Genomic DNA, 18,662 nt, shown 5'->3' with positions numbered 1-18,662 from the left:
CCATCCGATCCCTGTCTTTGTAAGATGTTGTGTTCACTTCTGACAGAATTCTGCCCTTTTCATCCAGAACACAACCTCTAAACCTTTCCAGAATTTACACAAATGTGCGCAAGGAATATGGGCATCAGACGATGAAGTGTCAGATTTTTAACATACATACATTTGGAGTAATACCCTATTTTCCGCTAATCAGAGAGGTGTGATCTCCTTTTGGTGGGGCAGCAGAAGGCATGCCAGGCCTGTGAATACAGTTGCTGGGCAAGTTTCAACTCCTGTCGGTGGTAGTTGCCGGGCAGAATTCAGTCCCTTTAAGCCAGGCTTCAGCCAAAGGTCACTTTTGTTCCCATTTTTCTTCATTCAAATCAAACTTACAATTTTGACACATGCAGCTAGAACGCTGATTCTAAGTTCAAAACCATGGCATTTAAGCAGTTGCAACCTATGTGACACTCAAAAGTAGGTCACTCATTTATTTTAAACATTTCGATTTTAGTGGCTTTAAATCCCATTTCACTTAAGCTGCTGACATCCACAGCCCAGCCAGCTTTGTTATGAACATTAGTTTAGGCTCTTCATCTTTCCAAATTTTGTATGCACACAAGACTTCGTTCTACCAGATGTCTGCTGGTGTTCAGTAAGATTTTTGAATATCTTGCAATGTTTGAAATAGACATTTTGAGCTTGCATTCAGAGAAACAAAGGTGATTTCAAAGCGCTTTTTGAGCTAACAGGCACTGCTGTTTTTCCTTTGGCACCACGTTTCACTCATGGCGCTTCTGGCCCATTACGCTCGCACTGGTGGGTGGCAGGTTAGGCGACCATTTTGGTGTGCGCAAAAACTGCACGCTTTTCCTGGATTCTGGCGCAAATATGGGCTTTTGGCCATCTTGGATTTTCTAAGCCCACAGCACCAAATGTTGCAGCATAATAACTTGAACGTGGGTCGATATACCTGACAAGGGGAAGCTATAGTCTCCAGCTTTGGATTATTTTTACTTTAGGCACAATTAGACAGTCTGTGTAGGGTTTCTCTGGTGGGCCTAGTGGAGTGAACCTTGGTGAGTCTTTGGGCGAGTTATGGGGGTGCTGAATTCGAGAGACACTAGTGGGAAATGGAAAGTGTTTTGAAAGTGATGCGTTCCTAAATGGGGCCCAGTGTGCTGCTCTTCTGGCTTTGGAGATGTGTTCTCTTTTCTTTTCGGGACATTGAGGACTGCTCTACGAGCATTGTTTTGTATAACTTGAAGTGTGTGGATATTTCCAGCGTAGGTGCCTGTGAATAAGACATTGCAATAGTCCATTTTTGAGCCAATGATTGCATTGGCAAGGGTAAGGCAGTTATTTTTGTAGAGAAAGGGTCTGGCAGCATTGAGGACCTTGGTGTCGTAGACTGCTGTGGAGGCAATGGCGCTTACTTGTCTAGTCATAGTGTGTGAGGCATCCAGATAGACTCCTAGAGTTTGAGACAGGGTTTGTGCATTTGTAGATCTGGAAGGTGGTGTATTGATTATTGAGGGCCTTAAAGGCATTCAGAGGGCCAACAATCAGCATTTCTGTTTTGTCGCTCTTGAGACAAAGGTAATATGCTGCCATCCAAGCCTGTATTGTAGCATAGATCTTGTTGTGGGTGTTGGAGTCATCTGTGTAGTTGCCAGAGAGTGGAATCAGGATTTTGGTATCTTCAGCATAGTTGGTGTAGACTATACCGAGGGAGTCTAGGATGTTGAAGGGTAGCCTGGTAAATATGTTGTATAGGGTTGGGATGATGCAGGATCCTTGAGGTACTCCACAAGTGATGGGAGAGGGAAAGGCATTAGCATTCTCTGTGAAGACCCTGTTGACCCTTCCTTCCAGAAAGGAGGTGATCCAGGCGGTAGCTGGTGGGGAGAAGTTGGCATGGGTGATGAGGTGGTGGCAGAGGAGTTGGTAGTTGACTAAGTCAAATGCCGCAGAAAGGGCCAAGAGGAGGAGCGGGGCAGAGTTGCCTTCATCCCTGATTAAGTCAAGCCGATTTTTTTGGTCAAGAACGGCAGATTCACTGCTGTGCCTGGGGCCAAAGCCTGATTGCTGCATTGTCTAGGATTATGTTGTCTTCCAGGAATTGCTGAACTTACAGATAGGCTGGACGGTCCAGGATTTTAAGTAAAAAAGGGACAGTGGTGATTGGCCTGTAGTTGGAGGGAATGGCTGGGTCTTGAGAGATTTTTTTCAGGAGAGGGAGGACCCAAGCTTTATTGAGGCTAGCTGGAATGGTGCTTTTAGTGAAGGATGTGTTTATGATGGCTGTGATCAGTGGAGCTAACAAGTCAGCACAATCCTTGATGAGGTATGTAGGGCAGATATCACCTTTGCATTTTTAAGGTTTCAAGCTTTTGATAAGTTGTAAGCGTTCACTTTCTGAGATGTCTCTGAAGAATAACCGAGTGGAGGAGAGAGTGGTGAGGGGGAGGAATGCAGCAGTTGCCTATGGCTACGGAGTCTTTGTTGAATTTTGCCTGTTGTGCAAGGATTTTCATGTTCAGGGTGTCAATTTTGCCTAAGAGTGCTGCTTGGATATCTGAACACCACGTTTCGTCTTTGGTGATGGTCGTGGGGGGTAGGGCGGGATATTCAAGTTCTCTGAAAATGGTGAAAATGTCTTTAGCATTAGAGTTAGCATTGCTGATTTTAACATTGAATGAGTTAGATTTAGCTGTGATTATGGCTGATTTATAGAGTCTGGATATAGTGGTAAATTCATTTTTCAGAGTATCAGTGGGATCTTTCAGCCACGTTAACTGGGCTTGTCATTTCTGGTTGCGCAGAACGAGGAGGTCAGCTGTAAACCAAGAGCTGGAGTGTCTCACTGTTTTGGATTTGTGAGGAACTAGGGGAACTATGGTGTTCACAGCATTGGAGAGGATTTAAGTGTATGTATCTGCAAGTGAGTTGGGGTTGGAGTCGAAAGGGGGCAGCAGTGTTGAGAAGGGGCAACATCTTGTCCCTAGTGAGATTCTGGGAGCTACGAGTTGTTGCTGGTGGTAATGGGTTGGATGATATTGTGGTCTGACCAGGGGCAGGGTGTGATGACACTAGTGGAAACCTCACAATTGTGGTTGGCAATCCAATCTAGGGTATGTCCTTTTATGTGGGTGGGTTTGATGATGCGCTGATAGAAGCCTAGGGTGTCAAGGGCATCATGAAGTGATGATGCTTGAGGGTCATTGAGGCCATGAAGGCCCAGGTTAAGGTCTCCTAACAGAATGATTTTGGGGGAGGCTTTTAAATTGTCCTGTAGAATGTGAGGTATGTTGGACTCAAAGTTGAGAAGGGGGCCCGGGAGGGCGGTAGATGAGGTGTAGGGTGATAGTACATGTGGGTGAAGGTGAGAATTTGAGCGATAGGAGATCAGTGTTGTCCTCGATGGAGGTATTACACTGCCTGAGTGGGAGGGAATCTTTTGCTATCAGTGCAAAGGCACCTCCTCTATAGGAGGGTCTGTCATTCTGGAAGATAGTGTACCCCCTGGGCAGGGCTAGGGATAGGACAGGGCTGCAGGCCTCGTGAAGCTAAATCTCCAAGATAGCTAGAGTGTCAAGGTTATGTTTAGTGATCAAGTCAAAGATGTCTAATGCATGGGCAGGCAGGGAGCGAGCGTTGATGCAAGTCAGGCAGGGCAGAGTGACTGTAGTTGGGTCGAGTGGCCTTGAAAGTGGGGGGGTGCCCTGTTTGGGAGAGGATTGGTAAGGGGGAAAGGCAGGAGGCTGGTTACTGGGTGTGGGTTTGTTGGGAGGGCTGTTGTGAATTATGGTTAGGCAGTTTTTGGGTGTTGTAGGATTGTGGCGATGTGTGGTGGCAAGGCTTTGTACGTGAGGTGTTACGGATTGCCTTTTGGAAGGCAGTGTAGGTGAGGTGTTGGGGAGATGAGGTCATCATCCCAGGTGTTGAGGTGGGGTTGAGTGCAGTGCCTGGCATGCCTGGGGTTGTGTGCAATGTTGCAGAATTGTCACGGATGCCATGGATGGATGGTAGTATGGTAATATTTACCTTTAGGCTAATGGAGTTTGTAGGAGTCTGAGGGAAATAAGCTTGCGGGCGTTAATGGTAGGGCTGGTGCACAGCCTGAATCTTGCATTCCTAGTCTGCAAGGTTTGGTGAGTAGTTTGTGGAGAATTACTTCCCATGCAGGAACATAGTCTAGAGTTTCTGTGCGCCAACCTACTGCCAGTAGGGTTCAGCAAGCAGCGGCACGTGGGACGGGGTGCTCCTGCGGTTCAAGCAGGCTGTGTTCAAGTGCGGAGGAGTAGTAGGGCTGTATCTGAGGTCGGGATGGCATCCGTCTCAGTGCTCGGTGAAAGCGGGGGCAAGTGTTGTTGGGAGTATGCAGGGGCCAGGGGACAAACCTGATAGTGGCATGCGCTCCATTACAATGAGTCCTGGTGGGTGCGTTGCTATGCGGGTGGCTGAAGCAGTTGTCTTTAAAGTCCCATCGACTGTTAGCGGCCGTTTCCTCTCCTGCACATACACGCGCAAGGAGGATCCTATGGTTGTAGTTTGTGGAGCAGGGCTCACTCGCCATGGGGCTGCAGTGCAAATCTCGCCTCCACAAGGTGTCTCGGTGGGAAGAGTGCTCGAGGGGATAGCAGGTCAGCGCTCGTATCTGCAACCACAATGGAAATATTATTAGAGTTGTTGTTTGTTAGGCTGGGGATACTTATGCTAATGTGGGGATTACACTGACATGCCTCAACCGCTTGATATGCAAGCGGCTCGATAAACAGTGTTGTTTCTACCTGCGCATAGCATGATTTGGCAGCAAAACTTCTAACTATCAGATTTTAGGAAGCTGCTAGAGGCGGGAATGGGATCACTGCATGGGAGTAGATACGAGCGTAATGTGAGACATTTGCAGAACTGGGTGAAAGCATACATTTTGATATGGCTTTGCAGTCTATATGCTGCCTACATTTCTGATTGAAGTCCCCTTTAGATACTGTGCACGTTTCAATCAGTTCAGTGTAAGAGAAACTAGTCACTACATTTTCAGCACAGCGTAATGCTGGATTGAGGGACCTGCTAGTGGGGCTATGGGCATCAATGTGTGGCAGTACAGGCAGACATAGGGAATTACATTAACATTTGCATCAGGAATCAAACATGGAGGTTTAGTATGATGCTCTATGTGGGCTACAGCAGCAAGTCCAATCATTGTTTCAGGGTTCAATACCTTATGCGCAGTATGTGTAACATTGCGTTCAATGTGGCTGAGACCGGCGGAGACTGCTGGTATAGGCCTTGTGTGTTGACCTTCTGTGGGGGCCGGCTTTGCCTGCCGGCACAGGGCATTGGTTACTTCTATCTGGTTCACCAGCCAATCATGGTGCTGCAGGCCCTGGGCAGCCTGTGAGCCTGGTGTGCACTGAGACATGGTGGCCGCTATCTTGGATGTTTCTGGAAGGCCTCCAAAACCAGTGCTTCCTCCAGGGCAGATGGGATTTCAGGGCTCCCTTTGATAAAGGGGGACCTGTGTCACAATGAGACCAGCAGAGACTGCTTGAAGAGGCCTTGTGTGTTGGCCTTCTGTGGGGGCCGGGTTCGCCTGCTGGCGCAGGTGGTTGGTTGCTTCTAGCTGGTTCACCAGCCAATCAAGGTGCTGCAGGCCCAGGGCAGTCTGGGAGCATGGTGTGGACCGAGGCACGGTGGTGGTCATCTTGGATGTTTCTTATTTTACATAAGGTCCCATGTCATGCATTTTGGGTTGGCCAGTGTCTACGTTTTCTTCTGGCTTGTGGTCCTTGATCCTATAAAGAATAACGGAAATAATGAATCTTCAGACATTGTAAAATAATTGTGTATTTCTTGGAAGTCATATGGTCTTAGTACATGAAGCAGTGAAGGGCTACAACGGCTTGCTTCTGGAAAGTTGTATGGTCTTGGTGCACTGATGGGAATGTGCTGTAATGGTGCTGTATGTTGATGGATAAAAAAGGAACATCACTTTTTGTGAAATTTGTATATACTTTGTTTATTTACAATATGTTTTTGTTATGTTTTAGGATGTCACTTAGGATCTATGACATGAACAAGGAGGAGCAGGTATTGCACAAAAACCACTTGATCAGGGCAGTTGTGGAATTCACAGAAATGTTGCTCACCGAAAAGAAAACATTAATTGTACTAGAATGGGTAAACAGGATGGTAGTTTGGCCATGTGAAACATCTGGTGAAAGTCCACATCGGGGGAATTTATCAGACAGACAGATCAACAGACGACTTGAGACCTCAGTAGTTTACAACAACAAGGTTTTATTTTGGCTCAAAGCATAGTGGTTGGATCAAGGGGTATGCAACATCAGGCATAGTAATTGTAGTTGCCTGTTCTTTTGCAGCCCCCCCCTTCTTCTTCCCCTGTCCTGCGTAAGCTAGGCACTACCCCATTACCGTCAGGCATAGTAATTGTAGTTGCCTGTCTTTTTGCAGCCTCCACCCCCCCTCCCTCCCCTGTCCTTCGTAAGCTAGGCACTACCCCAACTGCCGTCTGTCTTATTGATTGTAGCTGCCTGCTTCCGTCATCCTTTTCGCCCTTCCCCTTGTTCACCTCTTTCCTCTTTCTTTCATTTTAGCACTTACTCAGTCCCTTGACTTCTGATAATAGCTTGTCTGTTTTCCCCCCGTCCCTCCTTGTTTTTCTCCTCCCACTCCCTCCCCAGTACTATCTTGGGAAGTCGCGGACCCTTTTAAGATAGTCAAATGTTTGTTCCTCTCCTCCCCACATCCCCGCCTCCCCCTCCTCCTGTCACTCTTGCACTGCAACAATTGCCGCCAGACATAGTAATGTCACTGCTTGTATTGTTTCTCCTTTTTCCCTTTCCCTTTCCTCTCCCTTATTGTTACATGCACTTGTACTATCTGATATGATTTGATAGTTATTTTTCACATTCTTATTTGTTTCAAGGACCTGTAAGAATGTTATTTTATTTTCCCATGCTCCCTCCCTCCTTGAAGCACTTTGAAGCACGTTGTGCATAGGTGCTATACAAATAGATATGCAAGTCGTAGTTTAAGGTAGGACCATGGTGATGAGTCCAAGTTATTTAGTGTAAAACTGTTCATCAGGATACATCACCCTGGCTGCTTCATGTAAAGTTATTTCAAAGTTCTGGAATGGCTCACACAAAGTTAATTACAGTTCCTGAGTGGCCCACACAATGTATCTCAAAGATCTTGTGGTGTCCCCAAAATCCAGGATCCTTCTGTTGCTGCTGCTTGATAACATAGTCCCTCCTGGGCGGTTCACTGCTTGGCTTTCAGATGACAGTTGATTATTTCCTGAGTTGAGTGTCAGGCTACAGTCCCTGTTGTCATGCTGAAAGCCCAGGATGGTGTGCCAGGTTCTTAACTAGTCACTGGTTCATGCCTATCAAAAGGCTCTTGCTTCTTATTGAGCTCTGGTTCAAATGGGTCCCTCCTAGCTTGGGATTTAATTGAGCTCTCCTTGCCTGGCTCCAGTTCTCAGTGAGCCTTCCGGATTCAGGTCCAAAGCAACGAAGTATCATTTAATTTTCTTGGTGGTCTTATTAGTGCCGCCAGAGTCCAGGCTTTGCATCCACACTTGCCTCTATCGTCCCCTCTATACCCCTCTCTGCTTATCTTTTATCTTTGCATCTTTAGTATTTAGCCCTCCCAATTTCTGGGCCTAGGTAATGAGGGTCTCTACGTTCCTGGAGTTTGTATCCTGGCTTTTACCCCAGCTCAAGCCCCATGGTCTGTGCACAACCGTCAGCCTTTGGTCATTCCAACTTGTCCAATGCTGGTTGTCTGCTTTGGATCTCCTGGCCACTTCCTTCTCCTATATAGCCTGCCTCTGTCCTCATGTGCCCTTCTCAGACGTATTGCCACTTCTCTCCTCAAACCGCCTATGGTTTCAACTTCCCTTTCCTTTCTCCTCATCTATTTCTACTCCAAAACCAACTTGATCCTCACAAGTTGACTTCTCTTTTCTTGATTCCTCTGTCTCTCTATTGCTCTCTTTTTTCTCTTTCCTGCAATTCTAACCACTCCCACATTCTCCTTCCTCCTCCTCCTACTACTATTCCTCCTCATGCTTGATCTTTGCCTTTACCCTATTCCTTGATCTCCTTAATTTGCATGGCTTTGGGGAGCATGTTGCCCTTGCGTGGGGCAATGTGCACTGGCCTAGACCATCTAACAGCTTCTCTCAGCTCTCCTGGAAATTCCTCTGGCACAGATCTGCATCGAATGTCTGCACTTCAGCTTCCCTCACCCAGACTAAGGGAATAAAGCCTCCGTTATGCTGCCTGGCCCAGTTGGCTGTTCCCTTATTGACTGGGGAAGTCATGCGCTACCTTGCAGTGACTGGACGGGGAATGAGGCTGTAGTCTACACACCTCCCCAGTCTGTTCCCTTTTCAACATGCAAAAGGATTTAAGCCTGGGTAATTTTGAATCGTTTTGGCCTTTTCACTTCTATTTTCATGGTGAGTTTCAGGTTGGTGTTTCCAATGAGGCTGTAAGAGAAAATAAATGCTTTGGTTGCACAAGCCCTGCTGCTTAATCGGAACACGAGCAAGTACACTTGTCATTCTGCCTTAGGTCCCCTATACTAATGGTGGATTAGGGTACAGACGGTTTATAGTGATATTTTCGAATTTAATAATTTCAAATGCATTAATTTCACATCAAAATTGAATTTTTCTTTTTTTCTTTATGGGGGGGGGGGTTCCCCCAACCCCCTGTTATTTTTTTAATAACCCTTTTTTTTACTAGCCAAACCCCCCAAAAAACATATAAAATTAAAAAATAAATATTCAACATTTGTTTTTCGACATTTTCTTTTTCGAAATTAATGCATTCGAAGTTAATCATTTGACATTTTAACTGCACACCGGTACAAACAGCATGCGTTATGAGGTAGGGAATTAGAGTGAAGTCCTGGCGAATTCTTCATATACCACCTCCAGGGTTGGTATCACAATGTGGGCAGCTGAGCCCAGCTCATTGGCACTCCTTCACCATAAGTACCAGTCTCAGATCCATGACCTCATCACAGAGGCCATCTCCAAGCTTGGCCAAGGACTAACAGTCATCTTTGAAGGGAAAATAAACATAACATTCTTTAAGAAGAACATCTGTATGTGGGACGCTGGTGCCACATGTAAAAAAGGTTGATGTTCAGGATATTCAAATAATGGAGAATTGTTCAAAACATTTCTCAGCAACAGAATTCATGGAGGGTTAGGTACCTTTATGCGTTGGGTCTCCTCTTGAGTCAGGGCACCTAAATTTGATAACCATGGTCTAGATGCATCTCAAAAGTTATTTCATCTGTGTTCATGAATCCATCAGCGAGGCTGATCTGTTGTATGGCATCGCAAGGTTTTGGTCGAAGAGACTTTTAAAAGGCATTCACCACCAGACAAGTGGTTCCTACTCGTGATTGTTAAAGGAAATGGGCCAGCAACAAATGTAATGTGATCTCAAATTGGTTTTGATTTGCAAAAATAGCTTGCTAAAGTATCATATGTGAATGGTACTGTCTGGATACTTACAACTTGGATTCTCATAAATATGACTCTTTATGATTGGTGAATTAAGTCAAATCTTGCAATATGTTGCTATGAGTGTTCTCACAGAATTGTGTTAATATGTTCGGATTTTTGAAAAAAAATTACTTAATTATTCATCGCCTTTGATATACTGTGGAATATGGTGTAATAACCACTCACTATATTGATTGGTGCAAAATGTCAACTTTTGAAGTATGCCATTATGAGCAGAAATACCCAGATGTCACTATTTTATACATAACATAGTTACATAGTTCTTCTTAAAGAATGCTATGTTTATTTTCCCTTCAAAGATGACTGTTAGGTTGAGAATTGGTTGTCTCGCTTAAACTTGTGACAGCATTTGTTGATAGCAACAACACATATGTCATCCTGCATCCCATGAATGTCTTTAAACACCCACCGCGTAATGCACAGAATAAGTAATGCATGGTACTACCTGGGTCCTGACAAAACACTGAACAGCTTACAACATACAGTACTGTATATGATATGATATGATATGGCGTTTATAACGTGCCTATACACAAGTGTTTCAGAGAGTTCACCGTATAGAGAGTTCCCGCACATATAAAGCCATCAGGGTTAGGAGGGATAGCGAGGGGACTAGTGAAGGACACAAGAACAGTGGCAATTCTAGTCATGGAATGTATTCCACTTGCATCATCCCTTACTATTGACTATGCTGGTTGAACGGAGTTGTCAACATGATTGCCTTCGGAACTCATCCCTACACTCAGTGGTGGCGGATTAAGCAATTGTATTAGGTATTGAGTATTAAGTATAAAGGATTTTGTTCTTTCTTTTTCAAAAGTTTGTATGAACTAAATGAAAATAAAAATAAAAAATAAAACAATCCTTCAGTATAAACTGAGGAGATGTGATTCTCACTTCACACATGTGCCCCCCTTTCAACGTACAACAGGTCAGAGTAGGAACACAATACTCAATTCCCTTGCCTATACTGCTGTATGTCTTGGATAATGGCGGGTGTTGGTGTTTCGTCATGCACTGTTTTACTTACCAAAAGCTGGGATGGTGGGGAAGGCCAAAGCGACGTGGGAGCGGCAGGTTCTCAACCTGGATATGGCAGGTTGCGTTCTGTGATTTGAATTCTCCCATAGTTCCAACCAGCAACACAGAGAGAGAACACACATACACAAACACACACACACGCATGCACGTACACACACACACACACTTTTACTGTTTGCTTTATGCTGTATTATATTGCCAACGTGCATTTTGTTTTAAATGAATAAGTACATCAATATATATATACATGACCACACATTCATAAGGGAGTGTGGTAGTATACTGTTTTGTGGTGTTTCAGGGCGAATGATTGAATGTTTCACGCATGTGTGTTATATTTATTTGCATGGAACAGATAATAGCCTGACCAAGTCAGTGCAGAAGGTAGTAGAAGCATGAGGGAATCTGATATGGGTGATGCTGCCAAGGGGAGAGGTGCCATGAGGGTCACGTTTTGGATAGTGTGAGCAAGAGAGAAAGATAGATCAACATAACACTCAAGGCAAGTACATTGTAAGATGGGATACAGTGCTTCCCTTCCAGCCATTTATTTAAAGACCCATAATATTGTCAGAGAACTGTTCAGGTGGGTTATGGTGCTTTAGATGGACCCTGCATCTTTTTGTCACTAGACCATGGGTCCTGACCTATTCTTTCTACTATACCATGTTTTGATTTATACACAGAGTGGTCCATCTGAGTTCCAGATATGATAGGCATCATATAGTAGTGGGACCACATAATCACCTCATTTTACACTTGGCCACTCGGTAGCCCCTTTACCCTGCCACAAATTAATAACAATGTCACCAGCGTCTTTAGTTGTGAGGTATGGCAAAAGCATGGTCAGGGTAAAAATGAATTGCTTTGGCCAAAGCTATGTTAAACTCCTCTAGGGACTTCTTGTGACACTTGATTCACTATTTTTGATTCTCACCTCTCTGTTCGAGCACATGTTCCAGGGGCCATGTCTTTTGTTTTACTCCCCCCTTCTCTGGTACCTGCACCAGTTCCCTGATGTGATGCAACAGGCTGACCGAGGATTCCCTCCAGGATGACAATATCCCCCAGGGGAAAAAGGGTCCCTTTCCCTTGATTCAGTTGGAGTCACAGGTGAAGATAGCCTTCTTTGGAATCTCTGCGAAATTGGGGAGGAAGAAAAGTCATACCCGAGAAGAGGTTTATAAGGTGTCAGGGTTTTTTGTTCGATCTCCCACTAAATCTGCTGCCTCTAGGAACTTTCCCTCTCAATTTGAGATGAGTGTTCTGAGCTTGGAGTTACCCCTTTGTAACATGGCTCGTGGAGGGGGCGGGGGCCTCCATCTAGGGGACTAAAACGTATTTGTGTTGATCTGTTGAATTATACATTTTGGCTATATGAATGCAGCTGGTAGGGCCTCTCTTGGACCTATCTACTTTTCTCTGAACCCTAGGATGGCTATCCATGGGTCTCTCTTTACTGAGTACTTTGGGGTTCTTCCAAATCCAGAGTTGGTTGAATCTCATGTAGCAGCTCCCACTGATCCCACTTTTAACACTATGTTTGCCAACGAGATATAAACATTTCACTCAAGAGACATATAATGCACAATAGTGAAATTATTATGAAAAGAACATTTGTTTTGCAGAATACTACCGTAAAATACAGAGTATGCTTCAAGAATCCTTAACTTGACACCCAATGTCCCAGAGACTTAGCACCTACCTCACATATTTGGTGATGTGTTAGTGCTAGGGATGTAGCCCTCATCATGTTCCATGGAACACTTAAAGTCTCATGGCTATAGCACTCGGATTGCTTCTTTATTCTATGTACAGCCCCAGGGCTATATCACCTAGCATGCCACTTTGGTTTTCTGTTATTTCTGCTTAGTGCAGAAATTAGCAGCCTCTCTGCTACATGTCACCTTCCAGGTGCTCATTCTGGCATTATTGTATGTTTTCTTTGCATTAGTAATAGTTCTGAACAGGGCAGCAGCACAGACATGATTGTGGTATTGATGGCCAGGCAGTGAGGAGCCACTATTGGTTGGCCAAGATCAGGAAAGACCATAATGCTGTATGACTATGACAGTGACCCTTGTTCGGGACCTAAGACCGACCGATGGCATATGATAAGTGAAATGCCACATATGAAGGCAAGGCCTGGTCTCATCGGAGGACCAGAATAGATTTCTTGTGGGTATCAGTTGCCAAGCAGTGGCTCATGATGTATTATGGAGTGAACCGCCGCAGGCGGAGACTTGATCACAAGCGAGGAACGGGCAGAATTGTATTGTTAGCCATGCCCTTCAAGGACGACGGATGTACTGGTAGAAAATGTATTGTAACAATGTAACTAGATGAACATAGCTTACTGTTTTATTTATGATTCCTGTAGTGTAAAGCACTATAAACCCCCCTAATAATCTGTGCTCAGGGGCCCTTTGTTTGGCACAAGGATGCTCTGCCAATGTCCCTGACTGTTTCTCTGCAGCTGCCACTCTGTTGCTGCGGCTGTTTATCAGTGTTTGAATTCATTTGAACCTTTACAATTGGTGCTTTAGGGACTCAGATTCAACATGCCCAGCTGAGGTAGTAGGCAGTAGGCTAAGGCCCAGCTGAGCCTACAGCTCCCCCTCAAAAAAGGATAGGTAAATGCGTTCCGATTGGAGCCTCTAAAGGGGTTTCCAGTGAGTGCACCTATGGAGAAGGTTATCATGTCTTTGGATGCACAAAGCCGTTTTATGTCAATGACATGGCAGCTGGGGGTCCAGGGTTGGGGAGGGGGAAATGTGGGAAGGGTAGACTGTTTAAAGATGTTTAAGTAAAATAATAAAAACACAATGAAGTGTATTTGTTGAGGATATCGTGGGTGAGGAAACAAAGGAATTGAGGTTCAGTTGAAGAAGGGTGTGGAGGTGAAGCGCCAACATATCTGGGTTACTTATTGAAAGTCTCACAGGAATGAGAGGAGGGTTTGAGGGAACTAAGGCATTGACAAGATGAGGTCCTCCAGTTTGAAAGCATGCATAGTATTTATCCATATTACCCTAGATTAAAGTTGTATTCAAACAGCATTCAGGGATTAACAAATGGAGGAAACTGCCCAGGAGGTGATGGCTGCTGCGTTTGTTCAAGGTTTAACGCCCACACTTCAGCAAGACCTGTAGAAACACTAGTCTGGGGTGCAAACGAGCTAGTGGCCTGCAGCAACTCACTCTGTACCTTGTGAAGAACGAAGACATGAAGTAACTGAGCGTAAGCTAATGGCTCTGCAATTGCAGCCTTCAGAAGGGTGGGGGTAGTGGTGTTAGCATGAACACAAAAGCAAATGTTGGTGTACAAGTGAACATGACAGGTCCTGGACAAGGGAAAGTCATGGAGAAAGGATGGATTGGTGGTGCCCCCGATCCTCAGGCTGTACAGGATTTTCAAAGTGGGTTTCAAACCAGTAACACTGCCTGTAATTCTTATAAGCAAGAATGGCACTGGGAATGTGAATGTCCTCACACCCTGCAGCCCCAGGTTTCTGTAATTCTCACAGTCCCCCTGTTCCCAAATGTAAATGCTTTGCATTTTGTATCAAGTAAAATATGAAGGTTAGGACAGCCAAGGGAAAAGCAACTTCTTCCTAGAAACGTTGCTACCTGTAGATTAGGAAGAGCCCTTTGGTAATTGTGAAATTGAGAGTTACATTGTTCCTTGGTTGGTAGGTACATTAGCAAATCGCTTGGTAACATGGTCCAATGATTCCCAGACGTTCCTCTACAACTGTCAGAACTGTTAGCATTTCCAATAATCAGGTCTTTCATATTGTTACAATCCCTTTGGCCATAATAATATGCCCAATCTCAGATCAACATGCATGGCTATTAAACCGATTTTCCGCAGCAAAGCTGCTATGACCTGCTGTGTAAATTGAAATGTATGATGTATTTTACAAACAGAAGGTGTGTTTTTAGATATTTCCTATACAAATGAGAACACTGTTTTAGACATGTTACAAGCAAAATTACAAATGCAACAAGAGAGGCGTGGGTGAAGTGTGAAGCACAGATCTTCTTACGTGTCAGTCTAAGGCCCTTGATAAATCATGGTCACTACATGCAAAGGAGGTGGGGTTAATCCAAAAACAGAAAATGTCCTAATCCATATTAATCCATTGAACCATTGAAACCCCTCAAGCAAAGGCCTCAAAATCTTTTAAAACCTGAAGCAGACAAGGCGATTGAACAGTGATAGTATCCATATCACAAAAGGGTATTATTGTTCGGACTAACAGCTCATGTAAAACAAAACTTTTACCAGAGAAGAATCTGGACAGAGACACATAATGATGTGTGCTTGATTTGGAAGCTGTACAATTCATTGGTCTTCCCCAGGTTTCCTGCAGTACCAACTCCATCAACAATTCTCTCCTGTATTGCACCCTATATAGCTATTCATTGTATTACTGTTGATGTGTGCTGCTGCTGTATTCTTTGTATTATAGGTATCCTGATATCCAGTATTTACTTGCCTCTACACTTTCTGTTTTGCAGTATATGTGGCACAGACTTTCACAAGGGTACTTTAAGAGCCTTACAATCGTTTGGCATATCTTTAAAATGGATCTAGATGGGCCTATTTCTGAGTTTGGTGAAGTGGCAAAAAAGTGGTAATAGCAGAATTACAACCACTTTTACCACTACGACAAGTGCAGGATTTACTGGCAGGATCATGCTGGAGGTAAATCCTCCACCTTACTACTAAAAACGAATGCGAAATCAGCGCAATTACCACCAGTGGAATTACTGACAGTGATAATATTGCTAAAATTCCCATGGAGTCCTGTGTACCCCAAAAAATTGGGACTTACCACCAATTGTAATCCTGAGGTGAATCTGTGAGACCATGAGACGGCAAGAGTAATTCCATTTGGCAGAAGTCCACGGGATTACAGCCAAACTCGTAATGAGGACCATAGTGTTTCCAAGCTAGTCTGTAATAATTTACTACATGGATGGACATCTCATTACTTCTTCCTCAACTGAATTGTGCAAACAAAGCATACTGGTACATTGGCTCAAAAGGGTGTTAAGGTAGCATGCCAGAAGTCAAAGTTACATAAAACCGAGCTCCACTACTTAAATAATGACATTTTAGCTTGCGCAAGAAGCCTGATTAATTCCTCAGCATAATCAGATTTGAAACTGCTGCAACCCAAAGTGATTACGCAAATGAGATTTATTTTTCAGTGAAAGAGGGTGCTGTCAGAAGTGAATATTGGGATCTGCTTCTATGGAACGTCCTCCTCAAGCAATGACACATTGCTACACTCCCAAAACCTTTGAGTGCTCTACAGAAGCAGAGGAAAGGCATATATAGGTGTGAAGCATGCAATGGGCAGTGCTCGGCACTTGATCTTCCAGATTACAAAAACAACATTGGTTATATATCGTCATGAAAAGAGCAGTCCAGAAAAGAGCAGCTATGAATCTTGGTGACACAGATCATCCAATTTTCTTTTTACAGTACAGCATGAGGCCCAGTTGCAGCCTGACTCCTGCAATGCTTGTGGTCAGTCGCGGCCGCTATTTTAGCCGTATAATCTTCAGAAAATTAGCCCCTAGGTTAAATACTTGTTGGAGCTGCAAAACTAGAGCCAGCTAAGCATCTTGACCAGAAATGAAATTGTCACGATTTTAGGCAGTTCATCAACAAATATGCCTAAGTGGCATTCACATGTATCTAATATTTAATTGCATTCCATCATAAGATGTCTGGCAGTTCCTAAACTGTCTAGTGTTTTGCACAATCTACTGAATCTTGCCTCAGCCGGTGCATTGTACCATCAGCCACACAGCACCCTAACTTTCATTTGGTTTAACGTAATAATAAAAATCCTAAAAACAAGGTTCGGAAATTGGCTAATATAAGGTTGGGGCTTTAATGAATAAAATGCTAGTTTGGAGAACATATTTAAACTTTTACATTTCTCAATATGCTCGATATTCGTTGCCCAATCCCAAAGTTGTACATGCTTCTTGAGGTTCTGCATTAAAAGATTTGAAGCACCCACTCACAATTGCTTTCTTTAAGACTGTCAAGATAGAGGGGTTGACGGCCTTGACACTCTTTATATATATTTTCCCCCATATTTAGCTTAAGCAAAGCTGATAAGAAGGTAAGTCCTATTTCCATTCTAATTATCTGTATGGGGTTTCCCTGAGAGAGGCCTAGTGCTGTTCTCCAAATCTCTCCCTCCAGTTTATCCAAACAGTTATATATATCGCCCGCAAAGGTCTCTAGGGAATATATGCTGGAAGCTAACTTCTGTTTCTACACCCTAATAATACCTAAGAAGCCATACCCAGCATATCTAGCGGCAAATGTCCCAATCAGGGCCACAGTGGCCAACACCCTTGTTTTCTGGTGCGTCAACCACTCTACTGATTGACCTTCTATCATTATCTCATATCCCAAATATACATAGCTAGTGGCCCTCTCAATCCTCCACACTGGTGATTCAATTGAAAGTTGCGTACACCTCCTCCACCCAAAGGTCATCAGCTTCATTTTGTCCATATTAACAATCAAATCATTGTCCTTTGCATAGTCCATTCCAACCCATGTATGGTCCATTATTAGGACATCATCAGAATATTTAATTCAAAGAATATGCAACCCCCCCACCCTGGACTGATAATTCTTCAATTTTTAAAGGGATTCTTCAAAGCCAGACAGGTACAGGTTGAACAACATGGGCGCAAGCATAGAGCCCTGCTTCACACCCTTCCCCAGAGACCATTCTCTAGAGAAGTCAGCCATGCTGCTCAACCAGAGCTTTGTCACTGTCTTAGAATGCAGCAGACTAATCAGGCCTTTTATTGGTTTTATGTTGTCATGAAAAGATCGGATACAGCTTTAGGCCCAGTTGCAGCCTAACTTCCGCAATGCTTGTGGTCATTCGCAGCAGCAATTTCAGCAGTACAATCTTCAGACAATTAGTCGCTAGGTTAAATACTTGTTGGAGCGGTCTCACATGAAGTAACATCTTTATTGTTGAAAACAAAACTGTCCGCTTCATGGGTCACAAAGGATGAACTCAATTTTTCAAATTCTGCAAAATTTACAATAATCCGATGTTCGGTACTGAATCCAGCCTCGTTACTACTGAGGCCTGCACAATTGATAGCTATGAGTGTATAATTGTGGCTGCTGCTCTTAGAAAATATTGAAATAATCTGTGCGATGTCCTACCCCAAAATAGGGAAATTGAATATTTTGTCGAGGGCCCATGCTTGAGAAACAAACATGGGAATTTGGTGGTGTGATATTCTTAATGTACTGCATTTGAAGTGATTGACAGTGCACACACCTCTGATGTGTCTGCCAGAATTTCTGAACTCATTGGGCTAACCAGAGAAGGATTACTATCAAAAGGTACAAGAGTTATATTTATACCGATTCCTGTTATGCCTCTGTGTTGTGCCCAATTACAGTCTTTAGTGGAGGAAGAGTAATGACTGGAACACCAATTAAATTGCTTTGAATCTAGAGGCTGTTCTTGAACTACTATGGTACCCAAACAATTGACAGTGGTAAAATATGCCATCCATCAGGCCCCTAAAGACCAGGTCACACAGGGATGAATGCCCTTGCTGGTTGAATGACAGTGGTTCCCTTCTCTTAAACCCCTGACTGTAAAAATGTGTTCCCAGAGCCACCTGTACCCACTTACTGTATCCTTGATAAACTTCTAGACTGGCAAAACATGCTTCAGATCTTGAAAAGAATGCCTGTAGCATTATATGTTTTAGTCGACAGTTGATATATTTCAGCACGTAAATGATGGACTATTAGTAGGGACACTGATGTCTCATTCATTATTTTGTGCGCGTGCACCACAGGGTTGCACTCAAAGGCAAAGGGAGGGTTGGTATAGGGGTGTCTGGCATGAACAGTTCACACCAGGATTTTCTATGTGACAGAGCAACATTGCAGGGGATGCCTGACATGGCAAAGGCACATTATGGGTAAAAGTACTAATGTGGAACAAGGGGCACATCCAGCACCTCTGCTCCATTTGTAAACCTAC

The sequence above is a fragment of the Ambystoma mexicanum genome, chromosome 6p, assembly GCF_040938575.1.
Source record: "Ambystoma mexicanum isolate Mex_15411 chromosome 6p, UKY_AmexF1_1, whole genome shotgun sequence".
Lineage (NCBI taxonomy): Eukaryota > Metazoa > Chordata > Amphibia > Caudata > Ambystomatidae > Ambystoma > Ambystoma mexicanum.
The sequence above is the reverse complement of the archived record's forward strand: the minus strand, read 5'-3'. Positions refer to the sequence as shown.